This window comes from Canis aureus, chromosome 17 (assembly GCF_053574225.1).
Source record: "Canis aureus isolate CA01 chromosome 17, VMU_Caureus_v.1.0, whole genome shotgun sequence".
NCBI classification, from domain to species: Eukaryota; Metazoa; Chordata; class Mammalia; order Carnivora; family Canidae; genus Canis; species Canis aureus.
Window position 1 is genome coordinate 56,708,826 of NC_135627.1, and position 20,639 is coordinate 56,729,464.

At 43.7% G+C, this 20,639-nt stretch overlaps 1 protein-coding gene and 1 long non-coding RNA gene across 5 annotated transcripts in view; both read left to right on the forward strand.

Moving 5' to 3' along the window:
* Nucleotides 1-20,639, forward strand: part of LRCH1 (leucine rich repeats and calponin homology domain containing 1) — a 200,531-nt gene that overhangs the window by 16,363 nt on the left and 163,529 nt on the right. The window lies entirely within an intron of this gene.
* LOC144288062 (uncharacterized) lies at nucleotides 16,013-19,723 on the forward strand. Its single transcript, XR_013356017.1, has 2 exons — nucleotides 16,013-16,455; nucleotides 19,573-19,723. It is a non-coding gene; the product is annotated as an uncharacterized LOC144288062 (long non-coding RNA).

The following is a 20,639-nucleotide window of genomic DNA, read 5'->3' on the forward strand; positions in this document are numbered from 1 at the left end:
TTGCAACTATTTCGTCTCCTCAAACATATAAACCAATTTTGTGCGTGTCCTAAAGTTTTTAAAAGGAAGGCAAACAAACGCCAACGATTTAAAAGATTTTAGAAAGTCAACCAAGTAACTTAAAACTGGTGATGATAAACACTCACTTGTTTACCTTTGGTTGCTTGGAATTAATTTTTTTTTTTTCCATTTTGGTGTCTGGGATATTTATTGGCCTTTCTTCATCTTTTCCTTGTTTGTTTGGATAAATTCAGCCAGCAAAATTCTTTTTGGCAGCAGGAATGATAAAAGATTCTGGTTAGTTTTAGGGATGAGATTTACATTAAATATTTACAAGTACATTTTTTGACTGTTAGAATAACAGGTTCTTTTTGGCCAGTGGAAGCGGGTGAGATTACTGAAAAGATCAAACCAAAATATGCCCGATGGACTAGAGCCACCTTCTTGTCTGAGGCGGAAATCCTTGACAGGCTCCTGGCTCTGACTGACCTCAGGGAGCCTAGAACTGCTGGGAGGCTCTGTGCTGCTGCTTCCCCCCCACCCTGACCCCGTCATCACCTGCACGACGAAGTGTGTCCTCTGCTGCAGGTTAATGATCTTAGAGGGGTGAAGTTGAAGCTCAGCTATGCCCTCCAAACTCTGGTGGAGTTGCCTACCATGTGGCTTAGCTTCACACAGCTGTGAGGTGTGGACCCCACCATCTAAATAAAGCATTATTACTCGGCCTTGTGGTTAGGGTGCTAGAACCATGCTTGGAGGGCTTTTCCTCCCTATACTCTGCACACAGAAGGTTCTCTGAGTTGAAGGAGACATGGCACCATCACATTAATCTGCAAAGCCAAAAGCTGTGAGATGGGTGCACCTTGGTCCATTTGACCTGAATCGAGGGACACAGAAACGTGCTTGATTTATAGAAGTACATCATATATTCTTTCTGCTTGACTTTTTCACAAAATGCATGCAGGGAGCTCTTTTTGGCTGAAACCAAAGATGAAGCTGGCTACTGAGCCCTTGAGCTCCTGCCTCTGGTAGAGTAGGGAGGGAGGGCTTTGGGAAATTCAGAGGGAATGAACATGATGAGCAGGAGTGAAGGAGGAAAGCCCTGGCCGGAATGATACAAAACAGCACATCATCTGAGAGTAACTAATATTTGACTTTAGGATGCATTTTTATTTTTGGCAGTGGGTTTGCGTCCTGTGTTCAGCCTGGACAGACATTGGACTTAGTCGGCATTCCTGAGGCATATGCTGATGATGGCCAAAGAAAGTGGCAGCTTTGAGGCGTGCTGGTGACCAAGGGAAATCCATCTGGAGTAGACATTTGCCATGGGCCTTGTGTTCATGTCATGTCTCCCTAAGCCAGAGAAACAAGAACTGAAAGGCACTTGTAGTGAGGTTCTCACGCATAGCAGCATGTTTGTTTTGTTTTTGTTTTTTTAAAGGTTTTATTTATTTATTCCTGAGACACACACACACACACACACACACACACGCACACACACAGAGGCAGAGACACAGGCAGAGGGAGAAGCAGGCTCCATGCAGGGAGCCCGACACAGGACTCGATCCCGGGACCCCGGGGTCATGACCTGAGTTGAAGGCAGATGCTCCATCATGGGGCCACCCAGGTGCCCAAGGTTTTGAGTTTTAAATGTGGTCAAATTTGGTGCCCCTTGAAAAATTGGGGAGCATGCTGCTTCTCTTTGGATGTTCTCAGCATGACCTCCCCCCCTCCCCAACATGCACACCAGCCAGAAGTAGAGGCTCCCTCATGGTCCCATGGAATTTTGTACTTTCCCTTTATTATTGCGACATTCGTTGTATTATGTTCTTTACTTCTCTGTCCTCAGCATCCCAGCACAGCCCTAGGCATTTGTGTTAGTGTTCCATTGCTTCATAAGAAACCGCCACAAAAAAAAAAAAAAAAAGACACCGCCACCAAAAAAAAAAACGTAGTTACTTAAAGCAACGTAACACTTATTGTTCCCAGTTTCCCTGGGCCAGGAGTTAAGGGCACCGCTTGGCGGTCATCTGACTCGGGTCTCACAAGACTGTCATCAAGGTGTTGGCTAGGGCTGCTCTTATCTGAGGCTGAGTCCTCGTCCAAGTTCAGGAGACTCTTGCCAGAATTCAGTTCCTTGTGGCTGTAGAAATCATAGAACCCATAGATTTTTTTTTCTTTAAGAGAGGGTCCCAGTTCCAGTCCTTCTTGAAAAAAGCATTGCCTGGTGAAGTCGGGCCTCTGTTTATGAACTCACAGTCAACCAGTTGGGGAACTTAATTACTGTTGCAAAAGCCTCCTTCTGTGTAAGGTAACGTAATTATGGGAGTGATGACATCCCATCGTAATAGCAGTCAAGGGAAGAGGCTTATACAGGGTGTAGACGACGGGGTGAGGGGAACAGATATCTTGGGGGCCATCTCAAAATTCCGCCGACCAGAATGAATACCCAGTAATGTTGAAAGTGAATGAATAAGATGACTGCGTTCTGATGGATGGCAGCACAGCAGCCAGCTTTGGTGAAATGAGTGAGAGAAGGTTTTGGGGTCCTTACGGCAAAGTGCTGCTGCAAGCAGTTTCTTTATCACCAGGGAGCTGTTTCCTGGCATCTCTAAAGGCAGAAGCAGAAGAAAAGAAACAGCAAGAAAGCAAGGAAGGAGCAAAAGGAAATCACATCCTGGGCTGATGTCAGGTGGTAGTTCTGAGCTCTCCCCACCCTCCAGGCTGCTGACGGTTAGGGTTGGTGGGAGACCAAGAGCTCTGGGTGCCTCCTCCGTCCTGCCCCAGGGCATAGCCTTTGTGGATGCAGCAGGGTGGAGGCGGGAAAGGGAACCCCACTCCCCCCGCCACGGCCCCCAATAGCTTTGCTTTTTGTTTCCAGAGATGGAGTCTCTGCCTTAGGCTGAAATACAAACCCAAGTCTTTTTATTCCATCCCTTTATAACCACATGCACATGCGGTATCCCTCGGAATCCTCCTCCAGCAGTGAGATGCACGAGGTGTGGAGAGGAAGCCTTAACTTCCAATCTCCCGGCTGCGGTTGGCTTTAAAAAAAATCAAATTGAACCATAGCTGTCTGTGTTTAATTTGGAAGAACAGAAAGGATGTGTGCTCTGTGGCGCCCACGTAGCATAAAAGTCTCCATGACATCATACCACTGTGCCCGGCCTCAGAAGCTTCCCGTGCAGACAATGGCCCTGCTTCCCCGACAGTTCCCAGGCATGGGTGCCACCTTGTGTAAACACTGCTGTTTTTAGGGCATCGCCGAGGCAAAAAGGATGACACATTAGTAGCAGCTGGAGGATCTCATTAAAATGGGGAGGAAAATATGAAGACTGGAGCCTGGTTCATGTACAAACAGTAAAAGAGTCTTTGTCTCCTCTGATTAACAATTGGCTGCATTCTGATCGCCTTTCTGGACCGTAAGAACCAGCGTTGCAGCCGGAAGAACCGTTGTCTTTCTCCTTGGTTTTCAGATCTCTTAATCTCCAAAATGACTGTGCTGGGTCCTGGGGACTCGGCTGAGCACTGAAATGGGGTGGTGGCTGGGCTGCGGGACCCCTCGGAGTCACTGGGTCGGATTGGGCCACACCTGCGTTAGATGCAGTTAGATGGAGGTGGAAGCAGGTGGAAGCAGGGCCGTGGCCCTCCTGCTGAAAGGACAGGGGAGCACGCTGTGGGGGAGGTCTCCCGGGGGGAGCAGGGGTTGGCCTTCTCTTAGGGTTGTTGATGGTTTTAACTGATAGGGGCCACACTGCCTTCCCCAGCTCTGCAGGGAAAACCATATGCCGCCGAAAGCAGCTCACTGCCTCCTGCAGAGCATGATTTTCCCAGGTGTGTGGGTGGGGGGCGTGCTGTGGGCAGGGCAGGGGCTGCGTCTGTTGGAATTTATATGTAGACCTTGGAATAAAACCAAAATAGGCCAAAGGACTGTTCTTTTGAAACCTGGTTCAGCTGACTCAGCCGAGCAGGAGTGTCGTCATGTGCTTGACAGCAGCGTCTAATTATGGGGCAGCACTTGCAGGCTGGACCGCCCCTGGGTAGGAACCCATGGAACACAGCTTAACTCTAGCCTGGACCGTCGCTTGTCATCCGTGATCTTTTTTTTTTTTTTTTTTTAACTCATCAGAGAAATAGGAATCATAGTGAAAGGTGGCTTTTTAGAACCCTGCAGAACGAGACACTAATATTAGGTGGATTGATAATGCGCTGTGTCTTTTTAGGCCCATGCTTATTTTTTCTCTGTTGGGAATGGTGATTCTGTATATGCTCACTTTGTCACTAGTGAGGGGGAGAAAAAAAGAAGATGATCTTTCTCTGTGTTAATCACTTTTCCCGGCTGAGTTGAATAGAGGATAAAGCTGGCTCCTTTTTTGGGGAGTTCACTATCGACCTGATGATGTGAACAATAAAGAGGTGATAACACCTCCATGATCACAACAGAGTAAATACCCTTTAGTTTCTTCCCTGAATTACCTTACCACTTTTCACCACCTTCATGCCTTTCAGAGTCCGTTTTTCTGCAGACTCATTGAAAGGCAGCTGCCCACTTTGTCCTGATGTACCTGAGCCATGTGAACATCGAAATAATACAACGTTGTGTAGTTTGCTGTGTAATGGGTCCATCCCTCAGAAAGGCAGGTCTGGAGACTGGCTTCCTGGGCTGAAACCCCTCAGGCAAGTGGGGTGTGGGACAGGGGAAGCTCTTGAAGCATTTTGGCCTGAACGTTACTAGCCCACGGCTTTTTATTATTATTATTTTTTAATGGCATTTGTTCCTTTCTTAGACTCCCGTCCTCCTGTCTCCCATTTTTTTTTTTAAGATTTATTTATTTATTTTAGAGTGAGAAGGAGAGAGGGCACAAGTGGGGATGACAGAGGGAGGGATTGAGAATCTCAAGCAGACTCCGTGCCGAGCGCGGGGCTTGATCTCACAACCCTGAGCGGACACCAAGAGTCGTCCACTTAACCGACTGAGCCATCCAGGTGCCTCTTCTTAGTCTCCAACTTTTATTTTATTTTATTTTATTTATTTTATTTTAATTAATCTCTTAAAAGATTTTATTTATTTATTCATGAGAGACACAGAGGGAGAGAGGCAGAGACACAGGCAGAGGGAGAAGCAGGCTCCATGCGGGGATCCTGATGTGGGACTCGATCCCAGGACTCCAGGATCACACCCTGGGCCGAAGGCAGGCGCCAAACCGCTGAGCCACCCAGGGATCCCCAAGAGAGAGTTTTAAAATGACTTCTATCACCTGTAATCAAAGTATAACCTGACTATGGATGTATCTAAAAATGTAAACTAATAAAAAGAGCACTGGTTATTTTACTTTTTCTTATAGGGCCCCTTTCTTACCTTCTTACTGGAATCCTCTATTATCAGAATGGGATATGAAATCCTACAGAGTGTAATTTGCCCCTTGCACCTTAAACAGAAGTTGAAATAACGATAGCAAAACATAAAGGGTTCTGCGCTGTGTTGTAATGCCAGCACGTAGGGGTAGTGCACACTGCTTTGTGCTCCAGAGGCACTGACATTGGAACTGGGGACACTTACTTTTTGATCTGGGACAAATCTGTAAGATTGATAAATGACCTGTGAATTTATATTTGCAGCCGGGCTTGGAAGACGAGCTCGTTTGTGAGACCAAGAGGAGAGTGCCTTCCTTTTTTTTTTTTTTTTTTTTTTTTTGCCATTATCGATGCTGTTAAGATGTGGATTAATTAGTGCAGACATGATGATGGGACCTAATGTCGCCAGAGAAACATCTCTGACACGCAGTGGACCAAGATCGGAGGGCTTAAACGCATTTCAGTGACATTGGAAAGGACCGAGCTTTAGGGCCAAAGCTCGTTCTACCAAAGAGGAGCAGAGCACAAGGGAATTGGTAAAAATTCCAGTTTCCAGTGCTGGGTCATTTCTTTCTTTTTTTTTAAAATTATTTATTTATTTATTCATGAGAGAGAGAGAGAGAGAGAGAGGCAGAGACACAGGAAGAGGGAGAAGCAGGCTCCATGCAGGGAGCCCCACGCGGGACTCAATCCTGGGACCCCAGCATCACGCCCTGGGCTGAAAGCAGGTGCCAAACCGCTGAGCCATGCTGGGTCATTTCTAATGAAGCTCTAGGAAAGAGAATTTGTGCACAAGGGCTGACGTTAGGCCTTCATTATTATTATTATTATTATTATTATTATTAATTATTATTATTATTATTATTACTAGCAGCAGCAGTAGCAGTATAGTGATGCCTCAGATACTGAAGTGTACAGCTGGAACTTCTTCTTTTGTTAATACATGGATCACTGACTGAGCTTCTAGATTGCTTTGCCAGTGGGTCTGGCATTCACGAGATTAATGCAATCAAGTAAAACACCCCCCCCCCCCCCGTGGCGCTGTTGTGCTGGCGAGTGGGTTCGTGTGCCATCTCCTTCCTGACGTTTAGAAACTTGCAGGTGGGGTTTTGGTGGGTCCTTCGGCCTCCTTGTCTCTTTCATTGCCTTAATGGACCCCACTGCAGCTAGGGAGCTTTTGCCTCCTGCCTCTCACCCCCTGCCCCCCAACCCTTGTGGAATACAGCACTGACTGAGCCAGGAGCGTCATAGGAAAGGGCTTAAAGGGAGGTGTGGCGGGGCTGGGGGGCCAGGGACAGAAATAAATGGCAAAACAGCAGTAACACCAAAGGGATCTGGGAGTTGGGGTGGAGGCAGTGGGCCCACAGGATCTGGGGATGGGAACTGAGCGAGGGCGGTGTGGTGAGACTTGCTGCACCCCCCAAACGCATGCCCGTGCCACGCCGGGCTCCAGGCACAGGGGGTTTGTTAGTTCACCCGAGCCTCACGGAAGTCCTACAAGGCAAGGTACTCTCAGGATCATTCCCGTATTAGATGCGAGCAATCTGAAGCACCCAAGAATGGGCAGTTCTACGGGGGTGCAGCGGCCCTTTCAGGGACCCCAGTCTATGCCCTTCTCTGTTCCCCTGCACTGAACAACGCGGAGGGCAGAAATCACCACCGAGGGCCGCTTAGCCCTTCAGAGTTTTCCACCCACCCTCCTGCCACCCTTTCATGCCCACGTACTCCTTTTTGTTTTCTCCTCCTTCCCACAATGTGGTTGCCCTTCCTTTATACAATCCTAAAGAAATCATAATTAAAAAATTTTTTTTTTTTTTTAAGAAAGTGGAGGGTCTGAGCAAAAAGCTGCTCATTTCACGGGACCCCAGCAGTTCTAAACATCCGAGTGTGTTGTAGGACACAAAGGACCCTCGTTACCAGGCTTTTCCACCAATGGGAGAACAGTTGTTGCTCTCATCTTTTCTATCATTTCATCTTTCTAGGGGCCCAGAGATTGCTTCTGAGCTCTGTTAGATGTGCTAACGGGGGGATGAGCGTGGTGGTGTGCAATGGAATTAGACGGTCAGTGATGTCAAGGCCTTCACCAAGGTGGTCGGGCTCAGGGAGAAAGGCTCTACCCTCTACCCCAGCTCTCCCAACAGCTCACCCCGCAGAGACTCGCTGTCTCAGAAAGAAAACAAACGACAGTTTCGTTTAGTCAAGGGTGGAGCTGGGAACCTAAGACATTTCTCAAAAATATATTCCCAAGAAATCCGTGTTGATCAAAGCCAGAAGCATCCAGCGTGTCTGTTAGCGGCGATCTCAAGGAATATCCTGCTACAGATTCTCCAAAGACTGAACGTCATAAAATCACAAAGCTCTTCTTTATCTTTTAAAAGTCTATCAAGTCTCACCTTTGGCCTTTCATTCTGACAGCTACAGAGGCAAGTCCATTCTAGTAGCTTCCTCTGTTTTAAAGGTGTTGGTGACGTTTGCTGTAACCCTGTGCCCCTCCTCCACCAGCTAAGTTAAAAAGCACTAATATTCTGCTCTTTTCTGGATGCTAAAGAAACACAGCCAGTGAGACTCCTGGCCAAATGCGAAAGAATGGATTGATTTCGCTGTACCAGGACATTTTTATTGCCAAATTAAGTCAGTGATTTATATCATGCGCTGGAGGTCTTGGTTGGGGATAGGGGAGGGTAGTTTTGTCCACCTTCTGTGTCTCTCACCTACCTTCCACTCTTCCATATGGAAAGCTTCTAAATCAGAAGCCACTCGTGAGCTTTTGGCTCCAAAAGTGGCTTCGGATTCCTGGCTGCACGTGTAACTGTCAGTACCCGCTTCTGGGCAGGACATCCAGTTTTTAGATTCTAGGCAACTCAAGGTCATGAACCCCCCCTAGGTTTCTCTTCTGTTTCATAGAGCAGGTGTTCGCGATGTGATTTGATCTGACTGGATTCCTATAAACTTTTAGATTTTATTCTATGTATTTATTTGTTAGAGAGAGAGAGAGAGAGAGCGAGTGTGCAAGCGCACAAGCAGGGAGAGAGGCAGGCAGGAGGAGAAGCAGGCTCCCCGCTGAGTCAGGAGCCGGATGCAGGATTTGATCCCAGGATCCTGAGATCATTACTTGAATGGAAGGTGCTTTACGACTGAGCCACCCAGGCATCCCTGGATTCCTACAAACTTTTGACTTTAATTTTTTCCTTTTATTTGTGTTACTTATTAACATTTCAACCGATATATATATATATATATATATATATATATATATATATATATATAATATGTAAATATGTAAATATATATATATATAAATATATATATATATAAACAAACCAAGATTTTTAAGCTGCATGGAGTCAAGAAAGTGATTTTTTACATAGTGCATTTTCCCTTTATAGAGAAGAATATTTTCTGGGTATTTTTTTTGGAGATGATATAAATAGTAGTTAAGGACCTGACCTTTGAAGTTTCTTCTTCTTCTTATACAGATCCTGACCTGGCCATTTGCTAGCTATGTGGCCTCAGGCAAGTTCCTTAATCTTTCTGGGCCCTATTTTCCTATAATGCAAAATGGGGATGTGAAAAAGATGCTGGGAGATTTAAAGGAAGAATCCACCTAAAGCTCAGTATTTGACAGGTACTAAACATCCAGGAAATGCAAACTAATATTATTATGTTTCTATTCGTTGTTATTTTATAGATTTTTAATAGTAAAGAAATAGTAAATAGTAAAGAAGAGGGTGATACATGTAGACCTATACACTGAGTTTTTAAGTAGAGCAACCAACTAAAACAGTGGAATCAAAGTCTTATTAATCAGGGGTGCCTGGGTGGCTCAGTCTGTTAAGCATCCAACTTTCTTTTTTAAAGATTTTATTTATTTATTCATGAGAGACACAGAGGGAGAGAGAGAGGCAGAGACATAGGCAGAGGGAGAAGCAGGCTCCATGCAGGGAGCCCGACGTGGGACTCGATCCCGGGTCTCCAGGAACATGCCCTGGGCTGAAGGTGACGCTAAACCACTGAGCCACCCGGGCTGCCCAGCATCCAACTTTTGATCTCAGGGTCGTGAGTTCAAGCCCCCACGTTGGGATCCACACTGGGCTTAAAGCCTACTTCAAAACAAAACAAAACAAAGCCTTATTAGTCAAAGGATAATTGAAGAAACCAATGTTTAGCCTAAACAAGAAAGAAGAAATGTAGAAACTATGGTAACCAATTTCCAATATCTCAGGGGAAACACATGCCTTTTATTAGAAATTCATGTTAACTCTCAGAAAGACCGCGTGAGATTAGATAAACATTGCATTTGTTAGTAAAAAAAAAATTAATCTGTCTGTGACTTTATCCAAAGTTTGTACGACTCTGAAATTCTAGGCAACGGGACTTAAAAAAACATAAGGATAATTAAGACATTTAAATTATGGTCTGTTCAGTTTACCACTGGGGTAATTGTAATTTTAGTTACAGAGTGGCTTTCTTCCAGGCAACCTAAATTTCCTTGCACACATAGCCTCATTTCGTCCCACAGCGTGCTGCGTTAGTCTCATTTTTTCACAAATTTATTTAAGATTTTGCCCCACCGAGGTATGGTGGGTCCTTGGACCAGCAGTTCCAGCATCACCTGGGAGCTCACAGGGAGAGGCGGGCCCAGGCTCCCCCCAACCCAGATCTCCCGAATCAGATCTGCCCAGCTGTCTAGACTGTGTTGCTGATACAACAGAGGTGCCCATTCTTTTCTTTCTGAGGATGCTGCAGAGTCCCCTCGGCCACCATAGGAACTCTGCGGGTCCCTGCAGCCTGCGTTCCTCCCGTTAGGCTGCTTGACTGTGCCTCTGTGTGCTTCTGTCCTTTGAGACTTTGTCCCTTGGATTTCTTCCTAAATGCTCTGAACTTCCTAGCATTTTATTTCTTAGTTTTAACATGGCATTTCAGTCTGGTGACAATTTTATAGTCAGAAACCACATGGTATCTATTTAATAGTGTTTTATGAAGTACCACTTACTGTGAAAAGAAGTGGATCGTCCTGAGATGAAGCTATATGTAAAGTATGGGTGGAATTTGTGTGTCAATTGGGAACTGATGGGCAAGTATATTTTGGTCTGCTATAAAAGTTTCTCCCCAAACTGCCTCCACAACAACGAGGCAATGAAAGAGCAGAGAATTCTCAATTTGCTTCACTACTGAAAAGAAAAGGGAAATTTATGGGGTAATAGTGACATTGAGAAGAAGTAGTTCTGTAAGAGAACTGCAGTTTTCATCAGTAACTAGAAACATTTCCAGCTCTTACAACGAACGGGTGTCTTTTTCTCTTATTATTAGAAAGGTTTTAGAACTAAATGAGTAGGAACAACTTGGTACAATTTCTGACATATAGTTGAAAACATTTTCTTAAAGATTTTATTTATTTATTCCTGAGAGACACTTGGAGAGAGAGGCAGAGACACAGGCAGAGGGAGAAGCGGGCTCCCTGTGGGGAGCCCGGTGCGGGACTCGATCCCAGGACCCTGGGATCACACCCTGAGCCGAAGGCGGATGCTCAACCACTGAGCCTCCCAGACATCCCCAGTCCAAAACATTTTGAATCTACTTTTTAAGTAAGATGTTTTAAAAGCAGTTTTAAAAGCACTTGTACTTCTGCTACTCATAAGAACACGTTCAGCATTTCTGTAATTTGCAACCATGTTGTAGTAACCAGCACAATCTAAAATTAGTTTTAGTTTCCCTGAATATGCTTTACCGACATATGGATCATTCACTCAAATAATCTTCATTCTTTAGGTTACATCTTTTTTTGTTGTTGTTGTAACTGGATTTACTGGGGATAAGAATGAACATTGTCATTTCCCCCTCCTAGGACACTGGTATGATAAATGTAATTGCAGTGCTAAGAAATCCTTTCCAGCTGAAGAACAAACCACAGAGACTGTGGTTTAAGTCTTTGTAAATGTTTTTTTTTTTTTCCCCCTTTATAAATTTAAACCATACATTCAGATTTGGTTGTGCTTCGCAGGTGTCTGTTTTTAGAGTTTTCTCAATTAGGAGAACTCCCCAGGCCAGTACTGGGGGGAGGGGGGAATACACTTTAAAATTTATTTTTACTTTTCATTTTGAGTCTTGAAGCCCTAAAAGCATCATGCATTCTTTTCACAGGCCCTCGCGCTAGGTTAACGTGTGTATTGGTAGCCTAGCATCTAGAAATAGCTTGACCTATAGGAGATACAAAAAAATGATTGTAAAACTAAAGGGAGGGGAAGAAAATGACAGACAGGAGAAAGACCAGTGGGTAGGACCGCAGAGATGGCACATTTTGCTAAATTCAGTGTGGTATTTGTTGCTTGGGGAGCCTTAGGAAAGGCCACACATGGGGTCCAGGGCTGCCTGTCACATGTGGTTGGCGGCCGGGAAGAGCCCCAGCAAGGCTGAGGACAACTTCACTCATTTGTTTGTTCTTTCAGCCAGCTTTGATTGGCTTCCTTCCTTCCCTAGCTTTCAGGAACTGTGCTGGTGCTGCAGTAGTAAGCGTCAGGGATTAGGCCAGCGTCCTGTGTCTTTTGTCCTCACCAGCAGCTCTCCCCTAGCATCCTATCTCCCTGAGCAGAAAGGACTGTTAGATGTTTTGTGTAGATGTGGTTCCAGTTGTCTAGGATTTTGTTTCAGCTTCAAAAGAGGAGGGACAGTGATTCTCCTTGGGTCTCAATATCTTGATCAGGAAATTGAAGAGTAGGCCTCGAAAGACCCCAGTCATCTCTTCTCGCCGAGGCCCTTGAGATGTGTGTGTGGTTTGCTAAGGATCAAACAGCTCCTGTGACAGATATGAGTAGAAGCTCATAAGTCTAGACTTTTCTTTACCAATCCAAGTCGTTTGCATTGTAAGTCTTCTTTTTTTAAAAATTTTTATTGGTGTTCAATTTGCCAACATATAGAATAACACCTAGTGCTCATCCCATCAAGTGCTGCCCTCAGTGCCAATCACCCAGTCACCCCACCCCCCGCCCACCTCCCCTTCCACCCCCCCTAGTTCGTTTCCCAGAGTTAGGAGTCTTTATGTTCTGTCTCCCTTTCTGATATTTCCCACTTATTCTTTCTCCTTTCCCCTTTATTCCCTTTCACTATTTTTTATATTCCCCAAATGAATGAGACCATATAATGTTTGTCCTTCTCCGATTGACTTATTTCACTCAGCATAATACCCTCCAGGTCCCTCCACGTCGAAGCAAATGGTGGGTATTTGGTTTCTAATGGCTGAGGAATATTCCATTGTATACACAGAACACAGCTTCTTTATCCATTCATCCTTCGATGGACACCGAGCTCCTTCCACAGTTTGGCTATTGTGGACATTGCTGCTGTGAACACTGGGGTGCAGGTGTCCCGGCATTTCACTTCATCTGCATCTTTGGGGTAAATCCCTAGCAGTGCAATTGCTGGGTCGTAGGGCAGGTCTATTTTTAACTCATTGAGGAACCTCCACACAGTTTTCCAGAGTGGCTGCACCAGGTCACATTCCCACCAACAGTGCAAGAGGGTTCCCTTTTCTCCACATCCTCTCCAACATCTGTTGTGTCCTGCCTTGTTAATTTTCCCCATTCTCACTGGTGTGAGGTGGGATCTCATTGTGGTTTTGATTTGTATTTCCCTGATGGCCAGTGATGCGGAGCATTTTCTCATGTGCTTGTTGGCCATGTCTATGGCATTGTAAGTCTTCTAACAACAGCACCCTCAGCACTCTGCTTGCTGAAGGTAAAGCTCATTTCCATCCGCCCTGATTCTAGAGAAGGGTGGAGCCATGGCCTTGGGCGCCATCTTTGTTCTTGACTTTATTTATGTGCCCCACTTTCTGTAGTTGTGGAAGGGCAAATTTCGGTAGAGAAAACACAAAGTTATGCCTCCTGCACAGGCCTGATAGGTTGCGTCGTGAATAGAGTGTGCAGACTGTTTTACTGATTAAGTGAAAAAATACTGAGGCTTGATAATTGATTTTTGGCGTTGATGAATGAAGGCAGATTGGACAGCCCTTGAGGACACTCCTGATAACCTTGGAGTACAGGAGAGGCATTTTAGAAGAAGGGTCAGAAGAAAATTAATAAGGATGTTAGAACATATTGTGTGGGTGCCTGAGAGGAGATGTTTGACACAAATTAAATTTTAGATTGTCCCTGATTTATGAATGGGTCTCCTAGTAAAGGCTCTTGTTCTTTTCCTTTAGTGACATTTATTAGCCAGGAATTAGAGGCAAATTTCAGAGTTCAGTCGTCCTCCCTTATCTGCAGTTGTGCTTTCTCCGTGGTATCAGCCGCCAGCATACCACGCTCCAGAGGCAGACGATCCTCCCTGTGACACACTGTCAGGAGGTCAGTAGCAGCCTAACGCCGTGTCGCTGTGCCTACGTCGTCCACCCCGTGTCACCTCATCGTATAGGCATTTTATCGCCTCACTGCATCACAAGAAGGATGAGTATATACAGTAAGATCTTCTGAGAAGAGCGAACACACGCTCATGACTTTTATTACAGTGTATTGTTGTAATTGTTCTGTTTCATTCTCAGTTATTGCTCTTCATTTCTTACTGTGTCTGATTTAGAAGTTAAACCTTATCACAGGTGTGTACGTCTAGGAAAAAAACTCAGTATATCCAGGGTTCAGTACTATTTGTGGTTTCAGACATCCACTGGAGGACTTGGAAGGTATCCCCCCACAGGTAAGGGGGCATTAGTGTGGCTTATTGTTTCAGTGGTGGTTTCATAACAAGCTTTTAGAGATGAATGTCATTAAATGCCACCAGCTTTGTGGTTGAAAAGTTGAAACAGATCTGCCCTTTCTTGGGGCATCTGTGACAGAATTCACTCGAAATCACAGTCTTAGTATAGGTTAGGGTAGGGAGCTGTGAGAAAAGGTGAAAATCTGTGTATCACGTTATTCCTCACAATGTGTGAAGTTAATAATCTCTCTGCTTCCTCTTCTCAATTGCTGAAATTAATTTTAGGGTTTCCATTTCATTTTCAGTACCACAGAGTATTTCAGAGATGGTGAGGCTGTGATTATTAGCATTATGGGGACATTTAAATACAATTTAACATGAGAAAAATCAAAGGAATGCACAAATTTACATAAATCCAGCCATGTATCTCTGATAGAGAATTGTGAATGTCAAGTTATTTGATCTTTCGTGGCTGACTTACCTTGGAACATTTATATTTACAACATGCTGTGCATCAAAGTGTGAAAACCAGAACCGTACAGTTCCATTATCATATTAAGTTATAAAATGTTTTTTATTTGCATGGTAAATCTGGGATAGATTATAGTAGAAACTCCCACAAATCTGAGAGACTGAAAGTGATAGCAGTTTTCAGAGATAAATCAGTAACCTATTCATCTGATTACACATCTCTCTGCTGGTTACATGATAAATAATATAGAACTTTCCTTTTTTGAGTTTCACTCTTTTGAGTTTCCCTATAGACGTATTTACTTTATTTTGACTTGTGTAAGGTCTTAGCAGCATTTCTCCCCCAGCTCCCCACCTATCTTTTTACTATAAAAACGTTCAAACAGAGATATTGAAAGAATAGTACACAGGGGTGCCTGGGTGGCTGTCAGGTAAGGATCCGACTCTTGATTTTGGCTCAAGTCATGATCGCAGGGTTATTGGTGAGATCAAGCCCCACCTCGTGCTCCATGCTTAGCGTGGAGCCTGCTGGGGTCCTCTCTTGCCTTCTCCTGCCCCCCACCATGTGTGCACATGTACACGTGTGCTCTCTCTCTCTCAGAATTTAATTAATGAATTTTAAAAAGAAATAATAGTACACTGAACATCTACGTAGGTACTGCCTAGATTCATTCCTTAGCATTGTGCTGCATTTGCTTTGCATGTGTGTGTGTGTGTGTGTGTGGGGAGGTGTTTGTATGGATGTGAGGGTATATACATATACTGTGCATATTGCTGACCAATTTGAGCAAATTGGGGTAAGCAAATATGATGTGTATTCCCTACTTTCTTAAACATCTGTCTTCTAAAAAAGGACAATCTATATAACCACAATAAAATCTCAAAATATGAAAATTAATTTTTCATGACATCTGATATTCAGTTCATTATCAGATTTCTCCAGTTGCCTCCAAAATGACTTTTATGACTGCATTTTTTTTCCCTGAACTAAGAGCCAGTCAGTGTTTGTTGCTTTGCAATAATGTTATGACCCTTTATTCTAGAATCTAGAACATCCTCTTATATATTCTGTATGATATTGACTTTTGAAAGAGACCAGGCTGCCTGCCTTGGAGAATGCCTCACATTGAGGATGTTTCTGATGGATTGTTTCCCTTGGAGTCCTTCATTTATTTCCTACAAACTGGGAGTTTGGCAAAAAGTTTGGAGGCTATTTTTCTTTTCTTTTCTTTTCTTTTCTTTTCTTTTCTTTTCTTTTCTTTTCTTTTCTTTTCTTTTCTTTTCTTTTCTTTCTTTTCCTTTCCTTTCCTTTCCTTTCCTTTCCTTTCCTTTCCTTTCCTTTCCTTTCCTTTCCTTTCCTTTCCTTTCCTTTCCTTTCTTTTCTTTTCTTTTCTTTTCTTTTCTTCTTTTCTTTCTTTTTTTTTTTTAAAGATTTATTTTAATGAGAGATAGAGAGAGGCAGAGACACAGGCAGAGGGAGAAGCAGGCTCCCAACGGGGAGCCCAATGCGGGACTTGATCCCAGGACCCCAGGATCACGCCCTGAGCCAAGGGCACATGCTCAACCACTGAGCCACCCAGGTGCCCCTGGAAGTTATTTCTTTTACCCTTTTTGGGTAAAAGTAGGGCAGAGGAGATTCCGAAAAAGTGAATGCTGTATTTTCAGAACAAATTTTTTTAAAACCCAGGCCTCTGTCATAGTGAGTAGAGTGGAGAAGAATAATGGCTTTATTGTCATCAGAACTTGTAAGGTTCTGATTAGAGTCTCTTCCTTATTTTCAAGGGCCTGCAGGAAAAGTCCCTTCCTGTCTCCTCTCCTTTGCGCTTCCATGGCACCTGGAGTGTGTATCACCAGTAGATCGTTTTTGTGCAATGTGGCAGCTGTCATGTGTACTTTTTTTTTGTCTTGCATCCAGCTCCTGAGATCCTGACAGCAGGAATGGTAATTGATTTTATAAGAACAATTCAGTGTTACCACACTGAATTACATGATTTTTCTAATTTATTTTTATTTAAAACTTTCTTCTTAAGTTTCTTTTTTATTTAAAACTTTCTTCTTAAACTCAGTTGGATGGAGAAAGGAGTTTTCTGGATCCACCACTTAATGGTCTCTACCAGGGAGATAGATGTTTTCTCAAATACAGGTGGGGTTCACCCTCCTGCCTGACTTTAGTTTGCTCCTTTGTCACATCTGGTCTTCAGGTGCCCCCAAGTGAAGTGACAAGCTAGGCGTGTCTATCAGAGGGTATCCTAGTTTTAGGAGTTGATGTGTGTCTTCTCTGAAACTAATTTTATGTTGCCCGCGGTGCTGTCTTAGTGCTTTGCCTGCTATACCCGTGGAAACATGTAGACTTTCACTTTCACAGAGCTTGGTATATCAGTTAGACAGAGTCCCTTCCTGCACAGACATTCTGATTGGCCCCATGGCCTTAAAGTGCTGAGCAAGTATACGTTTTTTGTGTGTGCCCCATGACTCTCCTAAACTTTGCTATAAATGGCAATGATTCTGAATTGCCTTGGTTCCGTGCCAAATGCTGGAAATAATTTTGGGATATAAAAACACAGCTTTCACATGAAAATATTTATGTTACGGGCGGTTGATAAGCATGCATGTGTGTTATCCATTTTCATAATGAATTAGTTCCTTTCTTCAATTGCAAGAATAAGCCTTCATTAATATCCAGTCTGTTGGAGTGGAAATGATTCCAGTAGTCTTATTATGATTTCCTAGTGACCCTCCTTCTGGAAAGGCATAATAGAAGGAATACTTTAATCAGATTTGAAGAAAAAGAAGTAGGACTCAGGACTTGAAAAAAGGAAAGGCGGCTTCCAGCATTCACTTTTAAGTGTCACCTCTTCAGGCAGCGCTCAAGGCTAGCCACCAGGTTCCTCGTGGCAGTTAAGATGAGAGTCAGGATTCTGGGGAGCCCTCTGTCCAGCTCACCTAATTAAATCAGAGTTCTCCCATCAGGAAGGGGGCCACAGAAAGCTCGCAGAGCAAGCCTGTTACCTTCAGGTAAGTAACATACTAACTCCTGCTCCCAGGTGAGCCTGAGTTGTCTTCTTTTATTTTGCTTTTCCTTTTCAAATAATAGTCTTATTTTCAACCCAAAGAGCTAGGTCAATACCGAGGAAAATGATATTTACAGTGTGAGAAAGGAGAGGAGTTTGATCATCAGTTTGTTGCTTCACTGTGTGCCATGGAGTCCTTCCTTAAACAACGTGATGGAGCGAGGGGAAAAATGTCCCCAGTTTTCAGGCCTTTCCTAGTGTCATGTGGTATTTAAGCAAAAAATAGGGTTTTGTTTTAAAATGTCAGAATAGCCAAAACTTCCCACCCAGCAGTACTCCCTGTGGCTCAGTCCTTATTTGGAACTTAGTGTGATGTTGAGGTCCTACACATCTTCCTACTGGTGTGCCCTGGTTGGATAGATTTTTGAAGCCTATCATCTCATCACAAAACCAGAGAATGATGGTCTCCTGGCTTTAGATTGCTAGTTTTTGTTAAAAGCAGAGGACTGTTCCCGATTCCTGCCATGGCTAATAGGCAGCAGTCTGGGGAGACGACATCACAATTTAACCACTTTATGGCCCCTGAAAATGTAATCCCTGTGACAGCGCCCCGTGATATTATTCCATCCTTTTAGCTTCTAGACTTCTCTTTTCCATTTCAGAATAGGCAGGGGTGCTGAGTTCTTGCTCTGCGCTTTGCAAGGTGAAAATTAGTTTCAGAGAAGATGCACATCTGTATCTATATCCTTTGTACAGATACGGGGGTTCCCTGTGGCTGTCATCACTGGACTTTGGAGTCACACTGACCTGTAGAGTTTATTTAATCCCTTGATACCTCTGTTACTTATCTACAAAGTGAGATTAAATTGCTAGACTGTGTTAAGCATTTAGGAAGTCCATTATGAATGGAATTAGTGTTACACCACTTAACATTTCTGTGAGTTTTATGATTCTAAACCTCTCATTTGGTCATGTCATTCCTCTCCTCAGTCTGCATTCTTAGAGGTGAACACCTGCGGTGACTCCCTCCGGCTTATGGGTTAAAAATCTAAACTCTAAACTCTTTGTTTGTCATATGAGGCTCCCAGTGATACCTTTCTGGGCTCATACTTCTCTTCCGGCTTGGACTAGTACAGAAAATGTGGACCAGCTGCCATGCCAAACATGCCACTGAATTTATGACTTACATACTTTGTGGGTTCTCTCTACCTAAAACTTCCTTGTGACCTGCTTTTTGCCCCAGTCCCTCCAGCTCCCACCTGCCCGAATCCACTTGTGCCTTCCAGGTTGGGTTCTATGCTCCAAGGTAGGCTTTCCTCTTCCCCTGCCAGCTGAAAATAATGTCATCCTCCTCTAAGTTGCTAACTCTATATTTATCACTCTCTTAAAACCCTAAGGAACTTTATTTAGAATCCAAGTCATTAAGAAATAGTAAACAATGTTCAGTATTTCCAGTTAGTGAATAGGAAAGTTTATCGACGTCCAGCTGACACTTGAACAGCATGGGTTTGAACTGTGAGGATCCATTTATAAGTGGATTATTCCAATATATTTCAATAATAAATTTCTAAGCTAATAGGGAATTGTTCCAAAAATGTATTTGCTTATGTGTTTTTAAGAAAGTGACTACAGGACGGCACAGTACCGGAAGTGTATTTTCTCTTAGTAACATTTTCTTTTCTCTAGCTTACATTACAATGAGAATACGATATATAATCCAAATAACATACAAAATATGCGTTAATTGTGTTATTATGTTATTGCTGACCAGTAAGGCTTCTGGCCAACAGGAGGCTATTAGTGAAGTATTCCGGGAGTGAAGGTATACAGGAGTGTTCCCCTGTGCAGGGGTGGGCGGGAGGATTGTGCTCCTAACCCCCGTGTTGTTCAAGTGTCAGCTGTATTTTCAGATGTTTCTCAATAAGAATTGAACCAAACGTGGTTTTCTTCGGAAGTTTTTAAAATCTGTTTTCCTAAGAGCTGAATTGATTAGACAAATTTAGTTCACTAGAACAAGCCCTTCTTCAAACATTTCTCTGAATCCCAGCACTTGATAGCCGATGAGGTCATGCTGGAGAACACAAAGGCAGAGATGGAAAAGTCTGCACAGAGAGTCACTGAAGTTTTGGGACCTGGAGAAACCAAAGTGACCTTCACGAACCATCACTGGGATTTAATAAAGCACAAATGCAGATAAAGTGAGGCAATGTTCTGAATAAACTTACTCTGTGGGTTGACGCGAGGGGCTGGTTTCAGTGGTGGCTGCCTCGTAAAGCAGTGGGCACGCCGGAGCGTTGGCAGCGTGCGCCCTTCGGCCTGTTGCTCAGCCTGCAGCCTGAGCCAGGCAGGGGCCATCCTTCCCGTGAGACCGATGCCCCCACTACCTCGAGTCCAGGGAACACTGAATTTCCCCTGCTGGGCCCATAGGTCACCTCTAGTCTATCCATTTCTTCTTTTCTTCTCCTGAATTTTAAATTCACCCTAGTTTGATTTCATGTTTGTTCACTGTGGTGGCTTTGGTTCACTTAGGCCCACAGTAATGATAGAGGAAAGAACACTGGTTGTTGTTGTTGTTGTTAGCTATTTTTTTTTTTAATCATGTATCATTTCCCGTGTGAAGCCAATTTTAATCTGATGTGGTAAAGTTTAAAGGTATCATTATGGATTAAGTATTACAATTTCAGATGTTACAAGATTTGAAATGAGATATAATAATAACAATCTAAGGGTTATCTCGCATATGACATTTACTATGTGACAGGAACAACTCTAGGGGTGTTACATATTTGGTTTACCTGTTTAATCCTCACTGTAATCCTATGAGGTAGTGACTATTAATCTGCTTACCGAAGCACAGGGAGTTTAAGTGACTTGGCCAAGATCTCACAGCCAGTAAGTGGAGGATTTGGGATTTGAACCCAGGCAGTCAGTTAGACTTCCAGGAAACAAGTCAAGATACCCATTCTTCTTTCCTTTATTACCTATAATCTTTCTGTTCTTCACTGGACCCTCCTTAATTTCAGGAAAAAAAAAGTGGAAAATGCACATTTAATGTTTAAGCAAAATGAGAATGCACTGTAATAAATTCCCAAGCTAATAGAGAATTGTTCCAAA